The sequence below is a fragment of the Alligator mississippiensis genome, chromosome 10, assembly GCF_030867095.1.
Source record: "Alligator mississippiensis isolate rAllMis1 chromosome 10, rAllMis1, whole genome shotgun sequence".
Lineage (NCBI taxonomy): Eukaryota > Metazoa > Chordata > Crocodylia > Alligatoridae > Alligator > Alligator mississippiensis.
In genome coordinates, this window is record NC_081833.1 from 14,974,792 (window position 1) to 14,993,988 (window position 19,197).

A 19,197-nucleotide genomic window follows, 5' to 3' on the forward strand; every position below is an offset into this window, starting at 1 on the left:
AGAAAATTGGTTCCGAGTTACAACGTTTCGATTTAAGACTAGGTTTTCAGGAGCGTGGGATGAACTGTCAAACTCCTGACCACAGCCCAACTCCAATTTGTACTTTTCATTTTAAGGCATCTGACAAAATTTGAAAATTAATTTTTGGTTAGCCCTTCTCCCCTCTACCTCCCTTCCCATACAACCTTCTCCTACTGGGAAAGGGGAGACTACTTTCTCTTTTGCCTTATGTTTTTTTTAAATAGTCTTTCCAACAAGAACAAGAAATATAAAGTGTGTGGGGGTGGGAACAAAAAGGACACTCAATATCACTCAAGAAAAGTTTTATTACAAAGAAAATAATGGAATTAAGAGCAAGGAACAGAATTATATGCAATTTTAAGCAGATACACCCTACTTTTGAAAGTCTGGGCACAAATGGATGGTTTCCCAAACTCTGTTTATGCTTCCTTTGCAACTGAATTAGGCATTCCCCATTCTTCATTTCTACTGCTCTGCTAGAAAGTGCTGTACCTGCTGGTAAACTGCCTACCAAAGGAGAAGGGGATCCCTCTCCATGACTTGCAAGCATTAAACATGGATTTGTAAAATGCTTTCATCCTTGCATAAAAGAACGGGCCATAGAAAGATTTCTCTTATGTAAAGAAAGAAGCCACTGATACCAGAGGAATGCACCTCCCCAAAGTAGCCTAGAGCAACTGTTACAAAAGCCAGAGATACCTGCCCTAGAAACTATAAACACATGCACATAACACCAAACAATTTGTCTTGTTCCAACAGGTACAAAACAGAATGTTTTCTTTGGCTTAATACTCAGTCTCCCACTGTTAGCTCTTTAAATATTTGTTAGAAAAGGGTACAGGGAAGAAGAGTGGGAAGGATGTTTAGACGTAAGAGCTCAGGACAGACTGCACAAGGAGCTTCTCCATATTCAAACTGTGCCTTTCCAAACTTCAAACCTAACTTTAAAAATTCTCTTACAAGGACCCTGTTAAGCAGACCTTCTTTAGTCACCAGCACTAGCCATAGCACAAGCCCAGTGTTCAGGGAATAAGCATACAACTGAGAAGGCCCTCCCTCATACAGCTTAAATAGAATACTGTGCTAGCCTTGTCCAACAGGGTAACCTTCCCCAAGAGAATGACTTTTGCACAGTCAGATGCCCTACCAGTACAATAAGCAACTTTAACCTTCAGTCTGGGTTCCAGCCAGACCTGGCGGTAAAACAGAACTCAGAATTTCTGCAACTTGTCTGCAGCACAAGTCCTGCATCCACAACAACTTCCAATACATTATTAGAGGGCAGGGGAGAGAAAGAGAAGAGGATACTGCAGCTTTTTCACAAATGTTCAGCATTGTTGAATACATCTTTACCAGAGACCTCAGCTAAGCTTTTAATAGATGGGTTCCTGGCCAAAGGCAATGGCAGATTGATTGCAGCAGAAATGGCAAGGGAAGACAAATATAGTGCAAGCTGCCTACAGGGGGAATACACAGAGAAAACATCAGATGCTATTTTTGGTACATGGTCTCTGCTGCTCCCAGTACTTTAAACTTTTGTCATTCCTGTACAAACAACAAAACAAAACACCACACCTCTGAGAGAAGGGAAAATTCCCCTCTGGGAAAGAGCAGAGCTTTTAGCTCTCCCAGGCTTTTGTGGCCAATCAATTATGTCATTTGCTTAAGTCACCCCTTTGTTAGGTGCATTTGAGACAGAGTTAATTAGAAAGGGGCCATATGGATGAGTGGAAAACTGGGAGGATGCAGAATGATTCTGAGATTTGACCCAGGATGAACACAATTATATGGGAAACCCTGAAGAAAACTCTTTATCCTTTGTTTCCCCAAACTGATTCTTTTTGCCTTGTGATCACATGAAGCTGACACTGGCACTTAAATTGAACGCCATACAGAAAAACACATCAAACCAGATTTTGCTGTTTGCAACCATCAGTGTGAACCTGGGGAAATAATACCAAATTTCAGCTGCGGGTACTCCTGCAGACAATTGAGATAAAAGAGGGATCAGAACCCTCCCTATTCTGCACTGGGAAGTCTTTGTAGGATATTTGATTAGCAATGCCCCATATGACTAACCATGTGGAACTACAGTAGCTAGACAGACAAGTGTACTAATCATACCCACCCCATATAAACATAAGCATCTTCTTTTTGGAAGGCAGAATGTAGAAAAATCCATTTTTCCAGAGTCACGGCTGACTGTGACAGAGCAAGTCCTCTTGAAAACAGTGTCCAGGAAGTGTGGCCTCCCCCAAAGGAGACATTTTGGATGAGGCAGTAGTTACTTCCCAGTATGGCAGAACAGGAACAAGGGCTTTCCCCGGGCACTTTCAAGGGCAGTAGTAAGACTGCTACTCCTTTGTTGTAAATAGTTCGTTATACAAGGTCCTGTAAATAATGAAGACTTGCTTCCACACTACAAGCCTCATCAGTCACAATTCTGCAGACTGCATATAGCAGTCTCTCTCAGCCAGATTAGTCACTCTTCAGCCAAAAGCTGCTGCCTTACCATCAGCTGGACAGGGTTAACACTGGAATCAATTAAAATAACTTAGAATATGTTAGGATAGAGGCAGAACAAAAGCCTACAGTTGTCATTGCACTTTGAGATCCATGGATAAGTGAAGCTGAAGAAATACCAAGTACTTTGCCAATACTGATGAACTGAAGATGACCTCCTGCTTCCTCCCGTATCCCTCAAGTGAGATGACTAGGAAGAACGGTTGGAGAGAATGTTACGGCAGAAGGATCAGAAGGAACATACCCCATGATAGCTGGACCCCAAAACAGAAGATTATTTTTATGCATGTATGTGGGTGAGAAAGACAAGGTACATCCATAAACGGAAAAAGGAGCAGGAACACACAAAACAAAGTGGGCCAATACTCCAATAAAGGAATATGAAGGGAAAAAAAAAAAAGTCTCAGAATAACCATGGCCCTGAGAATTAAAACACAATAGCAAAGTTGGTAGGAGGGGGAAGGACTGATGTTTGAGAAAGAAGCAGTGTTAGCTTGTGTTTTCAAGCTGAGCTTGAAATAGTCAGGAGGTATGCTACATGATCAAAGGTCAAGTTTTCTGGACCTTTGCATTCTTTCAAAATCCAGGGGAAATTTGGTGTGTGTGTTAGATAGGGTTTATGGTAGTCTCCAAGCTCACTGGGTCTCACAAGAAGCATGAAAGACAGAATAGACTTTTCTGTCTCTTTTTTTTTTTTTAAACATACCTAAGTTAATTTATACATATTTGTAGAATTCCTAATAATGTTTCACTTTGATTTGGTGTTACAGTGCACTAGAGAGTTGAATTTTGCTGTTAAGATCTAGCTACCCTCCCCAGACACGGTTATTTTAATGCAAACACAATTAAAATTTTTCAGCACAGGATCTCTCAGTACTTTACAAGAGTGGGTATTGTCTTCATTACAGCCATGGTTAGATGGAGATACAGAGGAGGTAGAGCTAGCCCTTTGAAGAGCAGCCACTGTGAATGCTCAGTTTTAGACACATTGCACCTTGTATTTCAAAGCACTAAGAACCCACAGCTGCTGCAGAATACAATCAGAGTTGCTAGTGCTCAGCACCGCTGCAAGCCTGTCTCAATTTGAGTGCCTAAAACTAGCACTCACTTTTTAAAACTCAGCTTTTGGAGACTTTTTTGGACTCAGTGGAAGAGTCAAGGAAAGAATCCAGGCATACCAACTCAGCCCACTGCTTCTATTGTCAGGTAAGTGTTTGATGCAGTCGCAATCTTTCCTTTCCATGTTACTAAAACAGGAATGGTGTTGCAATATCAGAAATGTTGAGAATCATAATCTGAGTTCTCTACTTCTGAGGAAATATAGCCCCATCAAACACCCACTACTCCTGCTTCCCACCCCATTTATGAGAATCAGAGTGAAAGCATGAGTGCACAAAACTTAATCAGGAGGTTCAGAACTGGATTTTAAAGCACCCAGCACTTTAGGAAGGGGACACTTCTATAAACCCTTCCTCCATCCCAAGCAGTTACCTGAATAGGAGAGAAATCATGTTTGTACTAGCATGATGGGGATCATGGCTATGGCTAGATTTCCTAAGTGCTATGGTTAAAAGAATTGTTTAAAATAAAGTATATTATGGTAATAAGCTGGTTTGGATCTGTCTAAATATTCATGTGATATAATCAGAGAAGCTAAGACTCTTTAAGAACAGCCATGTCTGTCTGGTAAACTGGATGTTGAGAGGTTATATCTGAGATTTAATGACGTAACACACGTGCTAGCCAAGCTGAGCCAATTGCGGCTCTGTATGGCTGTCAGCAGAAAAGCATGAGGTGGTGTCACATTAAGCTGACCCTTGCAGACAGGCTTGCTCTCAGCTCCTTACCCACTGCAGCTGTAGTGAGCAAGGTGAGTTCACACAGGATTGACCTACAAGAAAAGTGCAGCCCTTTCTTTCATGTCAGTCAGTAATTATGTCAGGGTTAAACAGCCTGGATTATGTTGGTGTCCTAATTACATTGGCTGCCTTGTTGAAAGAGCAAATGCAAGCAGTGGGAGGGGAAGAACTGGGTCAGAACACCACTCCACAGCATGTGATGTGAATATGAAGTACCCAGAGGACACTTAAAGTAGCAAGAGCAATTCCTTGGCTCAAGTTTGATTTACTATTGCCAACACTGTCTTTCCTGTCCAATTTCTGGGAGGGGCGATTGAAAAACAACAACAAAACCATGCAACTCAGTAGACCTGCCTTCTCTTTCCATATCCTTATCTGGATAGTCTACTTCACTTGGATGTGGTTTGTTTTGGAGTGTACAAATGTACTGGGAGAATGGGGCTTCAGCAAAATTTTACTTCAGTGTCTCCTAAAGTTCAAGTAGAAGTACTTCAGGCAAAACACAAATCAATCGGACCCCAATTAACAGGATTTCAGAGATGCAGGTATTAAGTTAGATGAGGTGCAGATATTTTCTATTGGCAATTTTAGACCGCAACTAGCTCTGCCACTGTCCAGAAAATACCCTTGGTTTTAAGCAGCAAGGTATGTCCATTACTGCACGGAGAGGCTTTAAATACTTGGTCCTAGACCACTTAGTACATTTCAGAACCAGTTGGTTTAAGGAGCTGCTTAAAAACACCCATCCCAAACTGAATTAAAAAACCTAATGCATCTCCTAGAAGTTGGGGGCAAGGAGGAAACGAGCTTTATGGGGTGAGAACTTGGCAGGTTCCATTCCTGAATGATTCTGGAGTCAGAACCCTTGACTGCAGGCTGCGTGAGGTTTATACCACCTCCGTGTCAAGGAACAGCTCGCCATCCACAAAGACAAGGAAAAAGGAGGTAAAAGCCAGGGAACATAACCTGCCCTCCAACAGTTCAGAGGTGGCACACAACTGTTGCCAAAAAGGGAATGACTTTCATCCCTGCTTCGTCATATGGGCTGATTAAGTTGGACTTGGATTCTTACTGGCATAGCTGAGGTCATTGCTACAATAAATAACTGGATTAAAGGAACAAGTAGATGTGATACTACAGAAGGAAAACTAAGATCAGTTTGGTTTTTCCGGACCTTAAGCAGACAAGCAGAAAGCAACGTGTAAAGTGCCTTTCTTTGGCTCTTCCAGCCTTGTATTGCTTCCTGAATTACTTACATCCTGATCTTCATCTTTTAGGCTGGATTGTTAAGGTCACATTCCTAGGAGCGCACAAAGTCTAAATCACAATCAGTGCAATGAACAGATACATAGAGTTGCATATACTTTTTCCCCTTTAAAGAACATAGCATGCTTCCTTAGTCACTTCAGATTTACAAGTTTTGTAGAAGGCACTGAGCACATAGCGGAGACAGACAAATGCAGACCATTAGTTAAGCCAGACAGTGACACACAATAAGAAAGAATAGAAATCTCAATAAAAGCAAGTCAGACAAATGGACTTCAAATGCTTCACTGTGGCACCTTTTCTGACTTATCCTCAAACAAATGCAGAGTCTACCTGTGTAACTCCTACAGCCAAACTGAAGTGTAGTTTTCTGAAAGCTAAGATATTCCTCAGGGGCAGCCCATCCATTTTGTCCATCTAAACAGAACAGTCACCATTTCCTTTAAAAGAAATTTAGGAGGTCTTTTTCACTCCCTAGGGTGGCATGTGGCCTTTTGCAAGACTTCCCCATTTGCCCAGGCCTTTGTTGAGCTGCCCTCTTGTTGCTGTAGGCAATGGGGTCTTTCTGTTCATTTAGAGCTTAAAGGGATCTGTAGTACATGTGCCGGGAGGCTGCTCTGACATGCTGTAATTACTCCATTAATCGAGTCTGCTGCAGCACGCTAATTAGCGCACTCCAGACAGCCTCCATGTCTTGCGTATCAGCATTCCTGCGCATTAAAATGGTGGCGTGAGGACTTTAAAGTTCATTTGATGAGCTTTAGATAAAGTGCCCCTGCTGCCATTTTGAAGCATGGGGATGCTGATACATGAGGTGCTCTTGGTGCTTTAATTAGAGCACCCCCACCCAAGCATGTGTAAAAATGCCCCAAGACATTATCCACTGAAGCTCCGGAAGTAGCTCCCAACAGTTTAAATGGGTTCTAGACCCATGTTGAATAACGTCATTGTGTGCAAGGAACCTAGAAGCTGAAGTGAGGGATTCTGCAAGCATGAATCAAAGTATTGTTGTACTGAACACTAGCCAACTCATGACATCAGGCTCACACATCTCTCCTCTCCCACTTGCTAGTGGAGAGTGAAATGAAACACAGAGACTGTTTTGACATTTTCATTCCCTGAACCCCGGGACTGATTTGACTTTTTTCATAGGGAGAACCTGCAAAAAGAACCTGCTTGCTGTGAAGGATTCTGGGCCCGATTACTATTATTTTAAATAAAAACCAAGGATACTTTTCTATAACACTCAAAGAAAAGAAGTCACATGGAGAAAGATTGTTACTGCAATGGGCTGGGTGATTAATCAGTTTGCCCCTCCATTTCCTAGCTATTCAGATACCCTCCTTACCCTCATCTCTTTCCTTTATCAGTCATAAGCTTCCCCACCTTTACAGGAACCAACTACTCCCCACAGGAACCCTTGGACAGCATAGAGCAGCAGGGACTCAAAGTCCCAGATTATGAAGTCTGGAGCCCACTTCGTTTGCCCCAGGCTACAAACAGAGCAAGAGAACTTAGACATGTTAATACAGTGCTGCTCAATCTCTGACTACTGGGTTGTGTTTCTGCCAAATCTCCAGACTTGTGGGGAGTGCTACAGGCCAGATGACATGGCCCATGGATTGTGCTGGCACGCAGGGCCAGGCCCATGCTCGGTTGGATTCAACATGCAGGGTCAGGTTGTACCTGAAGACTGATCCCACATCACTCATCCAGCCCGGGAGAGTGAAAGACTGAGCACCACTACATTAGTAGGTAACATTAACCAAACAGATACATGCTGCAGTCCAAACTACTTTATGATCTATATGTCGCACAGTTTCCAAGTACTGTCAAAATGCTCTGCTACCCAGTGGCACCAGCAGCCATGTCTATGAGCAGCTGTCACTGTTGCATGAGAGGATGGGGGCATCACTGCTAGAAGAGCCATTGTGTTTTGGAAACTGCTCACAATTACCACAAATTAAGGCTATGAAGCTTCCCCATCCAACATTACTTTCACTCCCTAACTCTGTTGGAGGACCCTAGCAAACGCCACACACATATTAAGAGAAGAAAGGATTAATTTGAAGTGGGCTGAACAACCCAGCGCACAAAGGCACAGTAGCTGGACTACAAGGGTCTCTTTGTCTAGAGACATTGCTCGTCTATGACACCATTGGCTGAAATTCAGCCATTCAGCAGGGAATCTGCTTTCAGCTGTTCTCGCCAGCTGGCTAATTCTAGGGCATATTTCTGATTGACAACTTGTCAGGAGAGAAGCAGGGCAGACTACTGGCAAGGACCAAGATGGCACTTGTTAAAGTAAAGGGGCATAAAATTGACAGTTGTGGAGTCACCCTTTCTTTATTAACGCTGGCAACCTTTATTATAAGAAAATAAAATAGCCATAGAGAATAATTTGTTTTCTTGCCATCCTGTAGGGCTTTTAAGGAATACCGATAAAAATTATTGTTTTAAAATACTCGGCAGGAGGAGAAAATCTGCTGAAAGCTCCTGGAGTTGATGTCAGCACATTGTAGCCAAGAAAAGATTACAGAGTACCGCAAAGAATGAAGCATGAAAAGAAGCGTGAGTCGCTACAGGGATTGCTTCAAATACAGAAGCAAAGCCTAGGGGGTATATTAAATATATTAGTAAGATTGTAGGCTTCAGTCATTTCTAGCAGGCATGGGATTTTCTGGTTTTCATATGAAGCAATTTTAAATAAAAAAAACTTGGTCTCTTTGAGGGCATCTCTGTTTGGGCAAGTGAGTATTCAGGGAAAAAGGAAAGTTTCCACAGTCACAGTCCAGAAGGTAGGGGAAACAAGAATTGAATACAGGAAACAGCGAGGCTACAATCAAGGCTGCCCTGGGCGGGAGTGAATCGAGGCGACTGCCCCAGGCCTTGTGCTTTGCGAACAGGCCTGTACACCCCGGCTGCTCACCATCCTCCCCCTTGCTCTGCCGGCTCCAGCCGCTCGCCACCTGCCCCCCACAGGCCCTGCACAGGCTGATGTGCCCCGAGCCCCACACACCCCTAGGGATGGCTTTGGCTACAATTCAAGTATCATAAGGAACCAGATGTTCAGGTAAGGCCAGAAAATAAACCACTGAAGAGACTCAAGAAATTAAAAATGTTCAAAATGATGAACCTTTAGGGATGCGAGTTGATAAGACCTGGTCAAAAAAAGCCTGCAGACAACATACAAAAACCATGAGAAGAGTGGGAAACTTCAATCAAGCCAGTAGAGATTTCTCTACCCACCACAACCTTCATCCCTTCACAGAATGTCTTTTTCATCTAAATATTGTGGTTCTTCAGGAAAGGTCATTTATAATAGTAAATTACTAAGTTTAAGGTTAAGGAGCCTGACATTACTTTCAACCCTATCTAGTCCATGGAAAGCACCACAGTGTTCACTGCCCTGCAAAGGCATTCTCCTTACAGCTGTGAAAATTTCAGAAGCTGAGACTGCACTTTACCACAACATGCCCCATGTTTCTGAACTTTCTCTCCAAGCAGGCTTTCAACAGGACTTTTTCATTCCTTGCACTTTGTTCAGCATAGCAAATGTAATCACTGGTTTCAGCATCCATAATCATGTTCTGTCCATTACCATGGCGGCCTACACAGCAGTGGGCTATCTTTAAGAAGACTACTCTTGGGCTTTTAGAGCAGAGAAAGGTATCTCACTGCTTGTCTTTGAAGGCTTGCACCATTGCATGTTCAATCAACACATGATCTTCACATCCGCCATGACAAGGCCTGGCATGCAGCTCATGGCATCCACCTCAATCCATTGCTTCTCTTCGTAATAAAGCATTGACTTGTAAACAGATGTTAAAGGACCATTGAAGATCTTGGTTTTTACAACACAGAATACAGTGGAATTTGGAGAACTGAGCTCTGGCCTTTTGCAGATTTTATTTTCCACTCCCAACCCTGAAACCTAAGGGAGACAAATATCTTTATTGTTTAATCACCTGTACTTCAAAAGCATAAAGAATGACTTGTAAAAGTCATAGAATCATAGAAGTAGGGTGGGAAGGGACCTTGTAGATCTCCAAGTCCAACCCCCTGCCTGGGCAGGAGGAAAACAGGGCTCAAATGACCCCAGCCAGGTAGACATCAAGCCTCTTCTTAAAGACCCCCAAGGTAGGAGCCAGCATCACCTCCCTTGGAAGTTGGTTCCAGATCCTAGCCGCCCTGACTGTGAAGTAGTTCCTGCGGATGTCTAATCTAAACCTACTCTCCAACAACTTGGGGCCGTTATTCCTTGTTATCCCGGGGGGCTCTAGGGGAAACAAGGTCTCCCCCAAACCCTTCTGGTCCCCCCTAGTGAGTTTATAGACGGTCACCAGGTCCCTCCTCAGCCTTCTCTCGTGAAGGCTGAACAGGTTCAGGTCCCAAAGCCTCTCATTGTAGGGTCTGCCCTGCTGTCCCCAGATCATGCAGATGGCCCTCCTCTGGACCCTCTCAATGCTGTCCACATCCCTCATGAAGTGGGGTGCCCAGAACTGGACACAGTACTCCAGCTGCGGCCTGACCAGTGTTGCACAGAGAGGGAGGATCACCTCCTTGGCCCTACTTGAGATGCACCTGTGGATGCACGATAGGGTCCGGTTAGCCCTGCCGACCATGACCTTGCAGTGTCAGCCCATGTTCATCTTGGAGTCAATGATGACTCCAAGATCCCTTTCTGCCTCCGTGCTCTCAAGAAGGGAGTTTCCCATCTTATAAGTGTGCTGCTGGTTACTATTGCCCAAGTGCAGCACACTGCACTTATCAGTATTGAAACGCATCCTGTTTTTGTTAGCCCACCCTTGCAACCTATCCAGGATCTTTCTGCAGTCTTTCCCTCCCTGCTAGCGTGCCCACCTCACCCCAAATTTTGGTATCATCAGCAAATTTAAACAGGTTGCTTTTCACCCCATTGTCCAAATCGCTGATAAAGAATTGAACAGCGCGGGCCCAAGGACCGAGCCCTGGGGGACTCCGCTGCCCACTTCCCCCCAGGTCGAACATGACCCATCCATCACCACCCTCCGAGTACAACCCTTCAGCCAATTTGCAATTCATCTGACTGTGTAGGCATAAATGCCGCAGTCGCCTAGTTTTTTAAATGAGGATGGGGTGGTCGACAGTGTCAAAGACCTTGCTGAAGTCCAGAAAGACTACATCCATGGCGACACCTGCATCCAATGCTTTTGTGACCTGATCGTAAAAGGCAATCAGGTTGGTCTGGCAGGACCTGCCCCTAATGAAACCGTGCTGGTTGCCCTTAAGCATCATCCCTGATGATCTTCTCAAAGAGTTTCCCCAGGATTGAGGTAAGACTGACGGGCCTATAGTTGCCCAGGTCCTCCCTCCTCGCTTTTTTAAAGATGGGGACCACATTGGCAATCTTCCAATCATCTGGCACCTGGCCCAAGCACCACGAGCGCTCGTAAAGCTGTGCCAAGGGCCCTGCAATAACCCCTGCTAGCTCCCTCAACACCCTGGGGTGGAGAGCATCTGGACCTGCTGATTTGAACACGCCTAGTCCCTCCAGAAGCACTCTAACCCGGTCCTCCTCAACCTTAGGTCTGGAGGTGTTCCCCTCGAATCCGTCTTGAATCACGGTGGGGGAGTCCTGGTCCCTGCACAAGAAAACGGAGGTGAAGAATTTGTTAAAGAGGTCTGCTTTCTCCTTTGGCGCAACCACCAGATTGCCTAGCGTATCTTGCAGGGGCCCCACGTTTCCCAGCTCCTTCTTCATCCTCCCTCTATATTTGAAAAAGAACTTTTTATTATCCTTGATCTTGGACACTAGTGCTAGCTCTATGTCCACCTTAGCTTTCCTAACAGCCCTCCTACAGGCCCGAGCAGTGGAGCTATACTCTTCTTTGGAGATAGCCCTCCCCCCCCCACCCCCTTCCACCGGGTGTACGCCGCCTTTTTGGCAACCAGGCGTTCCTGGACGTCCTTGGTGAGCCAGGGAGGCTTTTGGGCACTCTTGCCCCCCTTGCTTCTTGTTGGGATCGTCACCCCTTGTGCCCCGAGTATCGTCTCCTTAAGGAACGACCACTCATCTTGGGCACTGAGTTCCCTTGCCCTCGAGAACCCCAGCGCCTCTCCCACTAATCTCCTCAACTCGTTGAAGTTGGCTGTCTTTGAAAAAAATTAATCCGAATTCATCAGGGTTAAAATAGACATTCAAACTCAGCAAAGGACCAATCAGTAGCTAATTTCAGCAGCTCACTTAAAACCAATAACACAATTCCAGATCTTAGGTTTGTATATTTTTTTCCCCCTAAAGGATGAATATTGACAAAAGCCAGGCAAGGCTACTGGGAGTGCAGTGACTGCTTGCTCCATCAATGAGTCAGTGAGTTTGAACTTCACTAGGCAGTGGGCTGACTTCACTTGCTCATCTCGACTTTGACATGCATTCAGCTTCCATTAAAATCAAGTCTCTATAATGCAACAAGGCCTTAGGGAGAAACAATAAAACCAAACCAGCTGCCGTGCTTATAAAACAGATTCAAAGTGTGTATCTGAGATATTTCCTTAGTGACCACACAGATGCAATTCCAAGGAGACCAATGAACAGGAAGTTAATTGTATTTCAGGATCCTCAGCTCCAAAATCTGATGTCTGTACCCATTACATTGCATGACCGTCATCAGTCCCATGTGTGCATGTGCTTCCTGGTGCAGGCCTTTTTTAAATGCAAGTGAGGTCAATGCTTATCATCCAGGGAAGAACATTTATAGCCTTTTCTAAATGAAAACAAGCTAGACACAATGGGGTGTTTGCATTTTTCCATTTATCAGTCCAGAATCTAGAGTTTCTAATATCCCTTACAAATTATCTCCATGTTAAAAAAGGGAGAAAGCATTGAGAATTGTATAGTAATTAAAATGTGGCAATATTTCAGTTGAATCCAAGTCTGAAAAACCCAGCAGGGCCATCTGGGGACAGATTGGAAACTACCCACGTTGCAAGAAAGGAAGCTTGAAACTCTTCCCTCTGATCAAACAGCCTGCATCTGCCACTACCACATTTCTTGTTCATAGTTCAATGAATCCACTTCATGTTTGACATGCACCACACTTGTTTTCCCACCACCACAGGCTACATAAATAGAAACCTTAAATGATTCCATTAAATACTTCACACCAGCCAGGTACCTGATCAAATCTGAAACCTTACTGCCAATTTACAGATACCTTCTGAAGGGTGTATAGCATGCCCTTTAAAATACCACATTTCACTCTGGTACTTCTATTGGAAGGTTATTCCAAAACACTCTTCTACCGTCTAAAGTTAATAATTCATAGCTAGCTTACACCCATCTTTTCTTTTACATTGTTCTTATATTAAATAGTACTCCTTTCCTGGTGTTCCCCCTTGTATTCACAGATTTCTGGAAAACATTTGCATCTCCCCTCAACCTTTGCTTTGTTAGGCTGCTATAGCCATTGTGGAGGATGGTAAGGAAGGAAGACTAGTAATTAGGGAACTATTATGGCATTTGGGAGACTTAAGTTCAATTCCCAGCCCTATCACAGACATCCTGTAGGAACTCTGCCAAATCATTTAATGTCTTCGTGCCTCAGAAGCCTGTCACAGGAATGCTACAACACATTTGTGACAGCAAATTGTTTAAATACTACGGTAATGAGTGCCATATAGATATCCAGCATAAATGCTACCATCGTGCTAGTTGTTCTGTCAGCCTGTCCACCCTACTATCAAAAGACACCTTACTTGTTTCTCTGACTATCCCATATATACATTTTCCAGGAAATGCTAAGGGTTTACACATTCAGATCAGCGATAAACTTGGCATTTCACCTACTTCACCTTGATATTTCACCTACTTGACAAACAGGTATTTCACCTATTGCTTCCCTTGGCTATCAGGGTTCCATCTTCTTCCCTTGACCTTGAAGCCACTGCCCACCTATGACCCGCTTGCATCTTTGCATGACTTTCACTCCATTTTAACTGTCCTGAAACACATTTACCTGCTCTGTTCTCCCCTACCTCCTTCCACAGTGGAAACAGAGTTGGAAATAGAGGCTGGAGGTTTGATCTGTGATCCACCTCTGTTTAACACCCAGGTTGTCTGAACTCAGCCATAAACACATATATGCAAGGATGGCTGGTTACAACATCCACCTTGAAAGCTTCATTAGAGCAGATGGAAGAATCAAAGACAAGTAAATCAAGTGCATGTTCATTAAATCCTTCATCCCTCTCTCTCACTCTTCCACCTCTTTTATTCTATTGTTTTAGCAAAGTCATTTCACAACAAAGGGCCTCTGGGACCTTGTAGGACCCAATACTAAGATTTCCTTTTGGGCAGGTTTTTATCACTAACCAGGATATTCCCCGTCCCCACTCTACCTCTACTAGTCAAAGATTAATTGGGCAGAAGGCAGGGTAGATTTGCACCTTATAGACTAACTACATCACAGATGCATAAGCTTTCACAAGCAGCATCTTACTTCATCAAATGCTAAGTAAGCTACTGCTTACAAAAGCTTACGCATCTCAGATGTAGTTAATCTACAAGGTGCAAATCTATCCTGGCTTCTGCCCAACTTCAGACTAACACAGCTAACTACCTCTCTCTAGTAAAAGATTAACTGTAAAATATTGCAGCTTTTGGGATCTGCCCCCCTTGAAAGGAAGTAGCAAACCAGTGGAGCATGAGAATAGCGAGCCCAGTCACTTCGTCACTGGAAACATGGCACAAAGCAACATGCTTTGTCCAACATTAGCTGTCACTGAGACTTTTAGTGAACTCTGAGGGATCAAAGAATGACAGAGGAGAGAGAGAGGAGAGAGAAAGAGAATAGGAAATCAAAGAAGAGTAATATCTCAAGCAGCTATTTGATGTTAGGCTAGCCCAGAAATTAACTAGCATTCTTTCAGAGGCTTTGATAACTGTCTATAGAAGGAAAGGAAACTCGCTGCCCATTTCTTATCAAATGGACACAGGAATTCAGGTGGGATCACAAGGGTTCTGCAGCCCTACCTGAAAAGACTGCCTGCTAGAAGACGTGGTGTTGGCAGCTGTTTGTCTATACTAGGAATAATATTAATTGGGGTGGTTTCCAGCCTTGGTAGCTCCCTTAAGGCACCAGTGTTGTGTAGCTTACACTCATGTAAGCTTCTGTTTGTTGCGCCAGCAACCTCCGTTGATAAAATGGAACAATGCCCCCCTCCCCAGAGCTTTGGCTCCTAGCAAGTATTATTAATTCTTCCAGCAATTTAAATACTCAGGGAGGCCAATGGAAAATGAGGGCTTAATTTCCCCATAATTTCTCCAAGAACTTCATGGAGTTTGACTCAACCAGATACAGAAAAGCACACGTCCTAGCACATTTTTACTACCACTAGTACAACATTGTCCTTTCTGTTTCCTAGAAATCAGCTACGAATCATGTCTAAATTCAGGACAGGGGTGAATCAGCTTAAACTCCTGTTGCTGCAGTTGCTGATCTCTGAACACAGACTGCATTTCTACTTGTCATCTTGAAGGATTGCTTTTAAGAGAAAAGTTTTAAACTCTGGTTTAAATAAAAAACCCCCACCAAGCAATCACATGCACAGCTGCAGACTTAGTCATGCAAGTTTTCATGTAATATTTGTTCTTTTTTTAATACATCACTAAACTCCAGCATTCCTGTACATTCCTTTTCTCTCTCAGAGGAGAATCCACCTTAAGCTGCAAACCTACTCCAATCAAGACACAAACCACTCTAGTTATCAGGACTGCACTAATTTAGCAAACAATGCGGACCAGGGAGGGAAATTCTGTTGTTAAAGTATAGGCCAGATTTCAAAGGAAGCCAGCCACAAGTCAGGTATAATTCACCACAAGTGTGCAGCCCAATTTCAATAGATAGCTGATGTTATTGTAGGATACAAGAGCGAAGGCATTCAGGCAGAGCTGCTAGAATCATTCATTCAACTTCTTCCATGTTTTTCAATGTGAGAAAAGTCCTCTAAAAAATTAAATTGTTATTGATTCTTTCCTGGGACAGCAAGAAAAAAAAAAAAAGTTATAGCTCTGAGATGTCCATATCCAAGGTACAGAGTAAGCTTTGTAAGATGACACGCCGATCAGGTGCTACCAAATGGCCAGTGATCTTTGGAAAAGATTAGGACTTAAGCTAACATGCTGTCCACCATCCTCTATATTTATATCACAGCAGGGGTGGAGAGAAGTGTGTTTTTCAGACAAACGCGCACAGTTCTCTCTCTGGAAGGCCAAACAGTAAATATGACTAACCAGCAAAACAAATTGTAGTACAGGTAGGCATTCCCATAGGGCATGCTTTAATCCAGCTAGCACAAGTAAATAGTATCTGAAACAAAGCAACACAGGCTTCAACATGGGCCAGCAGCCAGAACACAGATGCTTCAGGGATCCAGGGTACCCACACTACCATTACATTTTAATTTGTCTGTGCAGATATACACAGTCATTCTAGAAAACAGGCTAGGTCAAGATACTCCAGACTGTTAAAAAAAAAAAAAAATCCATGTACCACCACTTCTCTCCATAATTTAAGCAGGGGATAAAAATTACACTATTCATCAGGTTGTGGTTCGACATTCTCTTCATGAGGTTTCCCATATACTTCTCTCATCAATATACTTCTCTTGTGGTTCAAGTCCTCAAAATACAAAAATAAAGATAAACCCTTATAATTTCAAAGATACCAGACTCTGAATAACTTCTCCACAGACAATTTGTACATTGCACTTATAGCTCAAAACTTTGCAATTCTGCCCTTCTGAAATTTCACACAAGATTACCATAGCAACCACCTCTAGCAATTTTGGCTTCTGGAGAAAAGGCAAAGAGGTAACGAGACACAGAAACATTTGCAGTATGTTACATACATATACACACCCCCAGTCAAGAAGGAGCAAAGTGACCTAAGGCACACAGGGCATTTTATACACACACCTTTTAGTTCTCAGATACCCTGGAGATCCGTTGCTTTGGGGCAGACTTGATTAATCGAGTCTGCTCCACCCAGGAGCCAACACACACCGCGCTGCACCGCTTGCAGTTGTGCAAGTGGTGAAATGCACAACAGCATGGAGAAAATGGTGGTGGTGCACTTTTGAACTAAAGCACCTCTGAAGTGTTTTAGTTCAAAAATGCACCACTGCCATTTTCTCTGCTTGGGAATATCTTTACTGGGTCTTGCATATGCTAATCAAGGAAGGTATGATTTTAAAACTTGAATTTTGGGAGAGATTTACATCCAGCAAACCCAAAGTTAAGAGTATACAGATATTAATCCAAGGCATGTCAGGAGATGAACTAGACAGTTTCTCATTAGAAATTCCTGGCGTTGCTAGTGTTCAAGATGTTTGCACTATGTCTGCAAGAGAGTGTAGAGAAATGGAAAGCCCAGACTTAACATGCTACAAGAGAAAGCAAGCAATAAGCCACCCCTCTTCCAAATATAGAAAACATTTTACAGGGTAAAGCAGGCTCCCTCATGAAAGACCCCAACCAGCTGTAAAACTATCATTCAGTTTCCCTCCAACTTTACCTTGTTACATTTTCATGTAGGGGCCACGTCCTTCTCTCTAGCTCGTTACTCCTGCCTGAAGCGCTCTCCTCTCTGGAATCAGCGGGTTCCCTGGGATGGGAAGAGACAGAAGTTATACAATTCACTACTTTCAATAAAATTAGCTTTATTTTCTAAACTCCAAAGGGAATTTGCCTACCTCAGTCCATTCCTGGCTGGAAAGGTCAAGGCAAACCAGTTAAATTGGCTTGTAAATCTGTGTCTCAGTTTTAAACTGCATTTAAAATAGGCTGTGTGTATCCATAACCTTAGCTAATTTAACTTCTCTTTTTCCAGACAGAACCAGCTGGTGGGTAACTTAAAAACCCAGGTGCTCCCACTCCAGCTAAATAATTGCCTGGGCTAATACACCTGAATGCTGGCCCTTGCTTGAATAGGGCCTTTTTGTTCATATTCAAAGGGTCATTCAGAAGCATAGCTGTTTGGCCAACAGGAAAGTTCAAACCACATTTTACAGACAAAGCAGAGTGAAGCTAAAGGCCAGTGTCACAGGGCACTAAGGTGCCCTGTTCCTAAAGAGGGGAAACTGCCAGGGAAAGGGCCCTAGCAGGGTATAAGGAGCCCAGCTGTGGGATGCCAGGGTAGCCCAGAGGTCAGCTGACCAGAAGGGGCAGGGCTTGGCTCCCTTTATAAACCCAAGGAGCTAAGGCCAGAAGCAGTTTCCTGCTAGTGGCTGGAGAGAAAGGAGCTCCCTGAGCAAAGATGTGAGAACCACAGGTACAGCCCATGCTGGGTAAAGGATAGCAGCTCTGGGATGTTTGAGCAATGTGGTTTCAGCCAGGCGGCCTTAAGTTAAGTTATAGCCTAGGTGCTTGTGTTTTGCTTTGTTGTTGTTACACTGGTGGTTTGGGTGAGGCTATTGGGGGTTGGAGGAGGCCTTGTGGGGGACCCCCAGCGCCAGAAAGGGCCCTGTGTATGGGGTGCATAGACCCCCAGCGCCAGAAAGGGCCCTGTGTATGGGGTGCATAGACCCCCAGCGCCAGAAAGGGCCCTGTGTATGGGGTGCATAGACCCCCAGCGCCAGAAAGGGCCCTGTGTATGGGGTGCATAGACCCCCAGCGCCAGAAAGGGGGCATTCCTGAGAAGGCCTGGTGCAGGTGTGGTGAGGGCCAGAGGAGGGGGTAGCAGTGCGGTGGGCCTCAGGAGAGGGGCGGCATTCCCAAGAAGGCCCAGTGTGGGCACGGAGAGCCCCAGGAGGGGGGCGGCATTCCTGAGAAGGCCTGGTGCAGGTGTGGCGAGGGCCAGAGGAGGGGGTAGCAGTGCGGTGGGCCTCAGGAGAGGGGCGGCATTCCCAAGAAGGCCCAGTGTGGGCACGGAGAGCCCCAGGAGGGGGGCGGCATTCCTGAGAAGGCCTGAAGAGGGGGCAACAGTACTGAGGAGCCCCAGAGAAGGGGGCAGTTACCAAAAAGGGGCAGCATTATTGAGAAGGCCCCTGAGAGAGGGTGGTGCTGCAGAGAGGGCCCCAAGAGAGGGTGAGTGTAGACCTGACAGACCAATGTCTATTCCACCTGCAAAGCTTGGGGTATGGTATAAGGGGTGGTTGGAGCCATGCACAGCCCATAAGGCTAGGGTGCTTGGGAAGCACCTGTCATAGAGCGAGACCCACGAAGAGTCTGGGAAACCACAGGGTCTGAATCAACTCCGAGAAGTGACCAAGAGGGTGTACGGCAGCCTCCCAAACTTACTTAAACATCAAAGACATGGCGGGTGAGAATTTGAGGGTGCCCTTGGGTCAACTTGGCATGGGAAGGGGGCCTTGAGGAGATCACGGCCCTCCTGTAGGACCCTGCCTGTGACAGCCAGATCTAGGACATCAATATCGATAGGAGTTTAGGGATTGAATACTTTTTCATTTAGTCACATCAATATGGAAGTTTTTTTTGGATATGACTTTATTTGCCCAAGGTCTTATAGGGAAAGTCTTTGTAGACAGG

The 19,197-nt window shown here is 44.5% G+C and overlaps 1 long non-coding RNA gene across 2 annotated transcripts in view; it reads right to left on the reverse strand.

The window, feature by feature from the left end:
• LOC109282959 (uncharacterized) overlaps nt 1-19,197 on the reverse strand; it is a 65,655-nt gene that overhangs the window by 33,870 nt on the left and 12,588 nt on the right. The window contains exons 1-2 of one of the 2 annotated variants that reach the window (XR_009455138.1): nt 17,403-17,797; nt 17,225-17,314 (exon numbers count right to left, since the gene is read on the reverse strand). This is a non-coding gene — a long non-coding RNA (uncharacterized LOC109282959). Of the gene's footprint in view, nt 1-17,224; nt 17,315-17,402; nt 17,798-19,197 lie in introns of those variants that run through there. The other variant, XR_009455139.1, reaches the window with a different exon arrangement.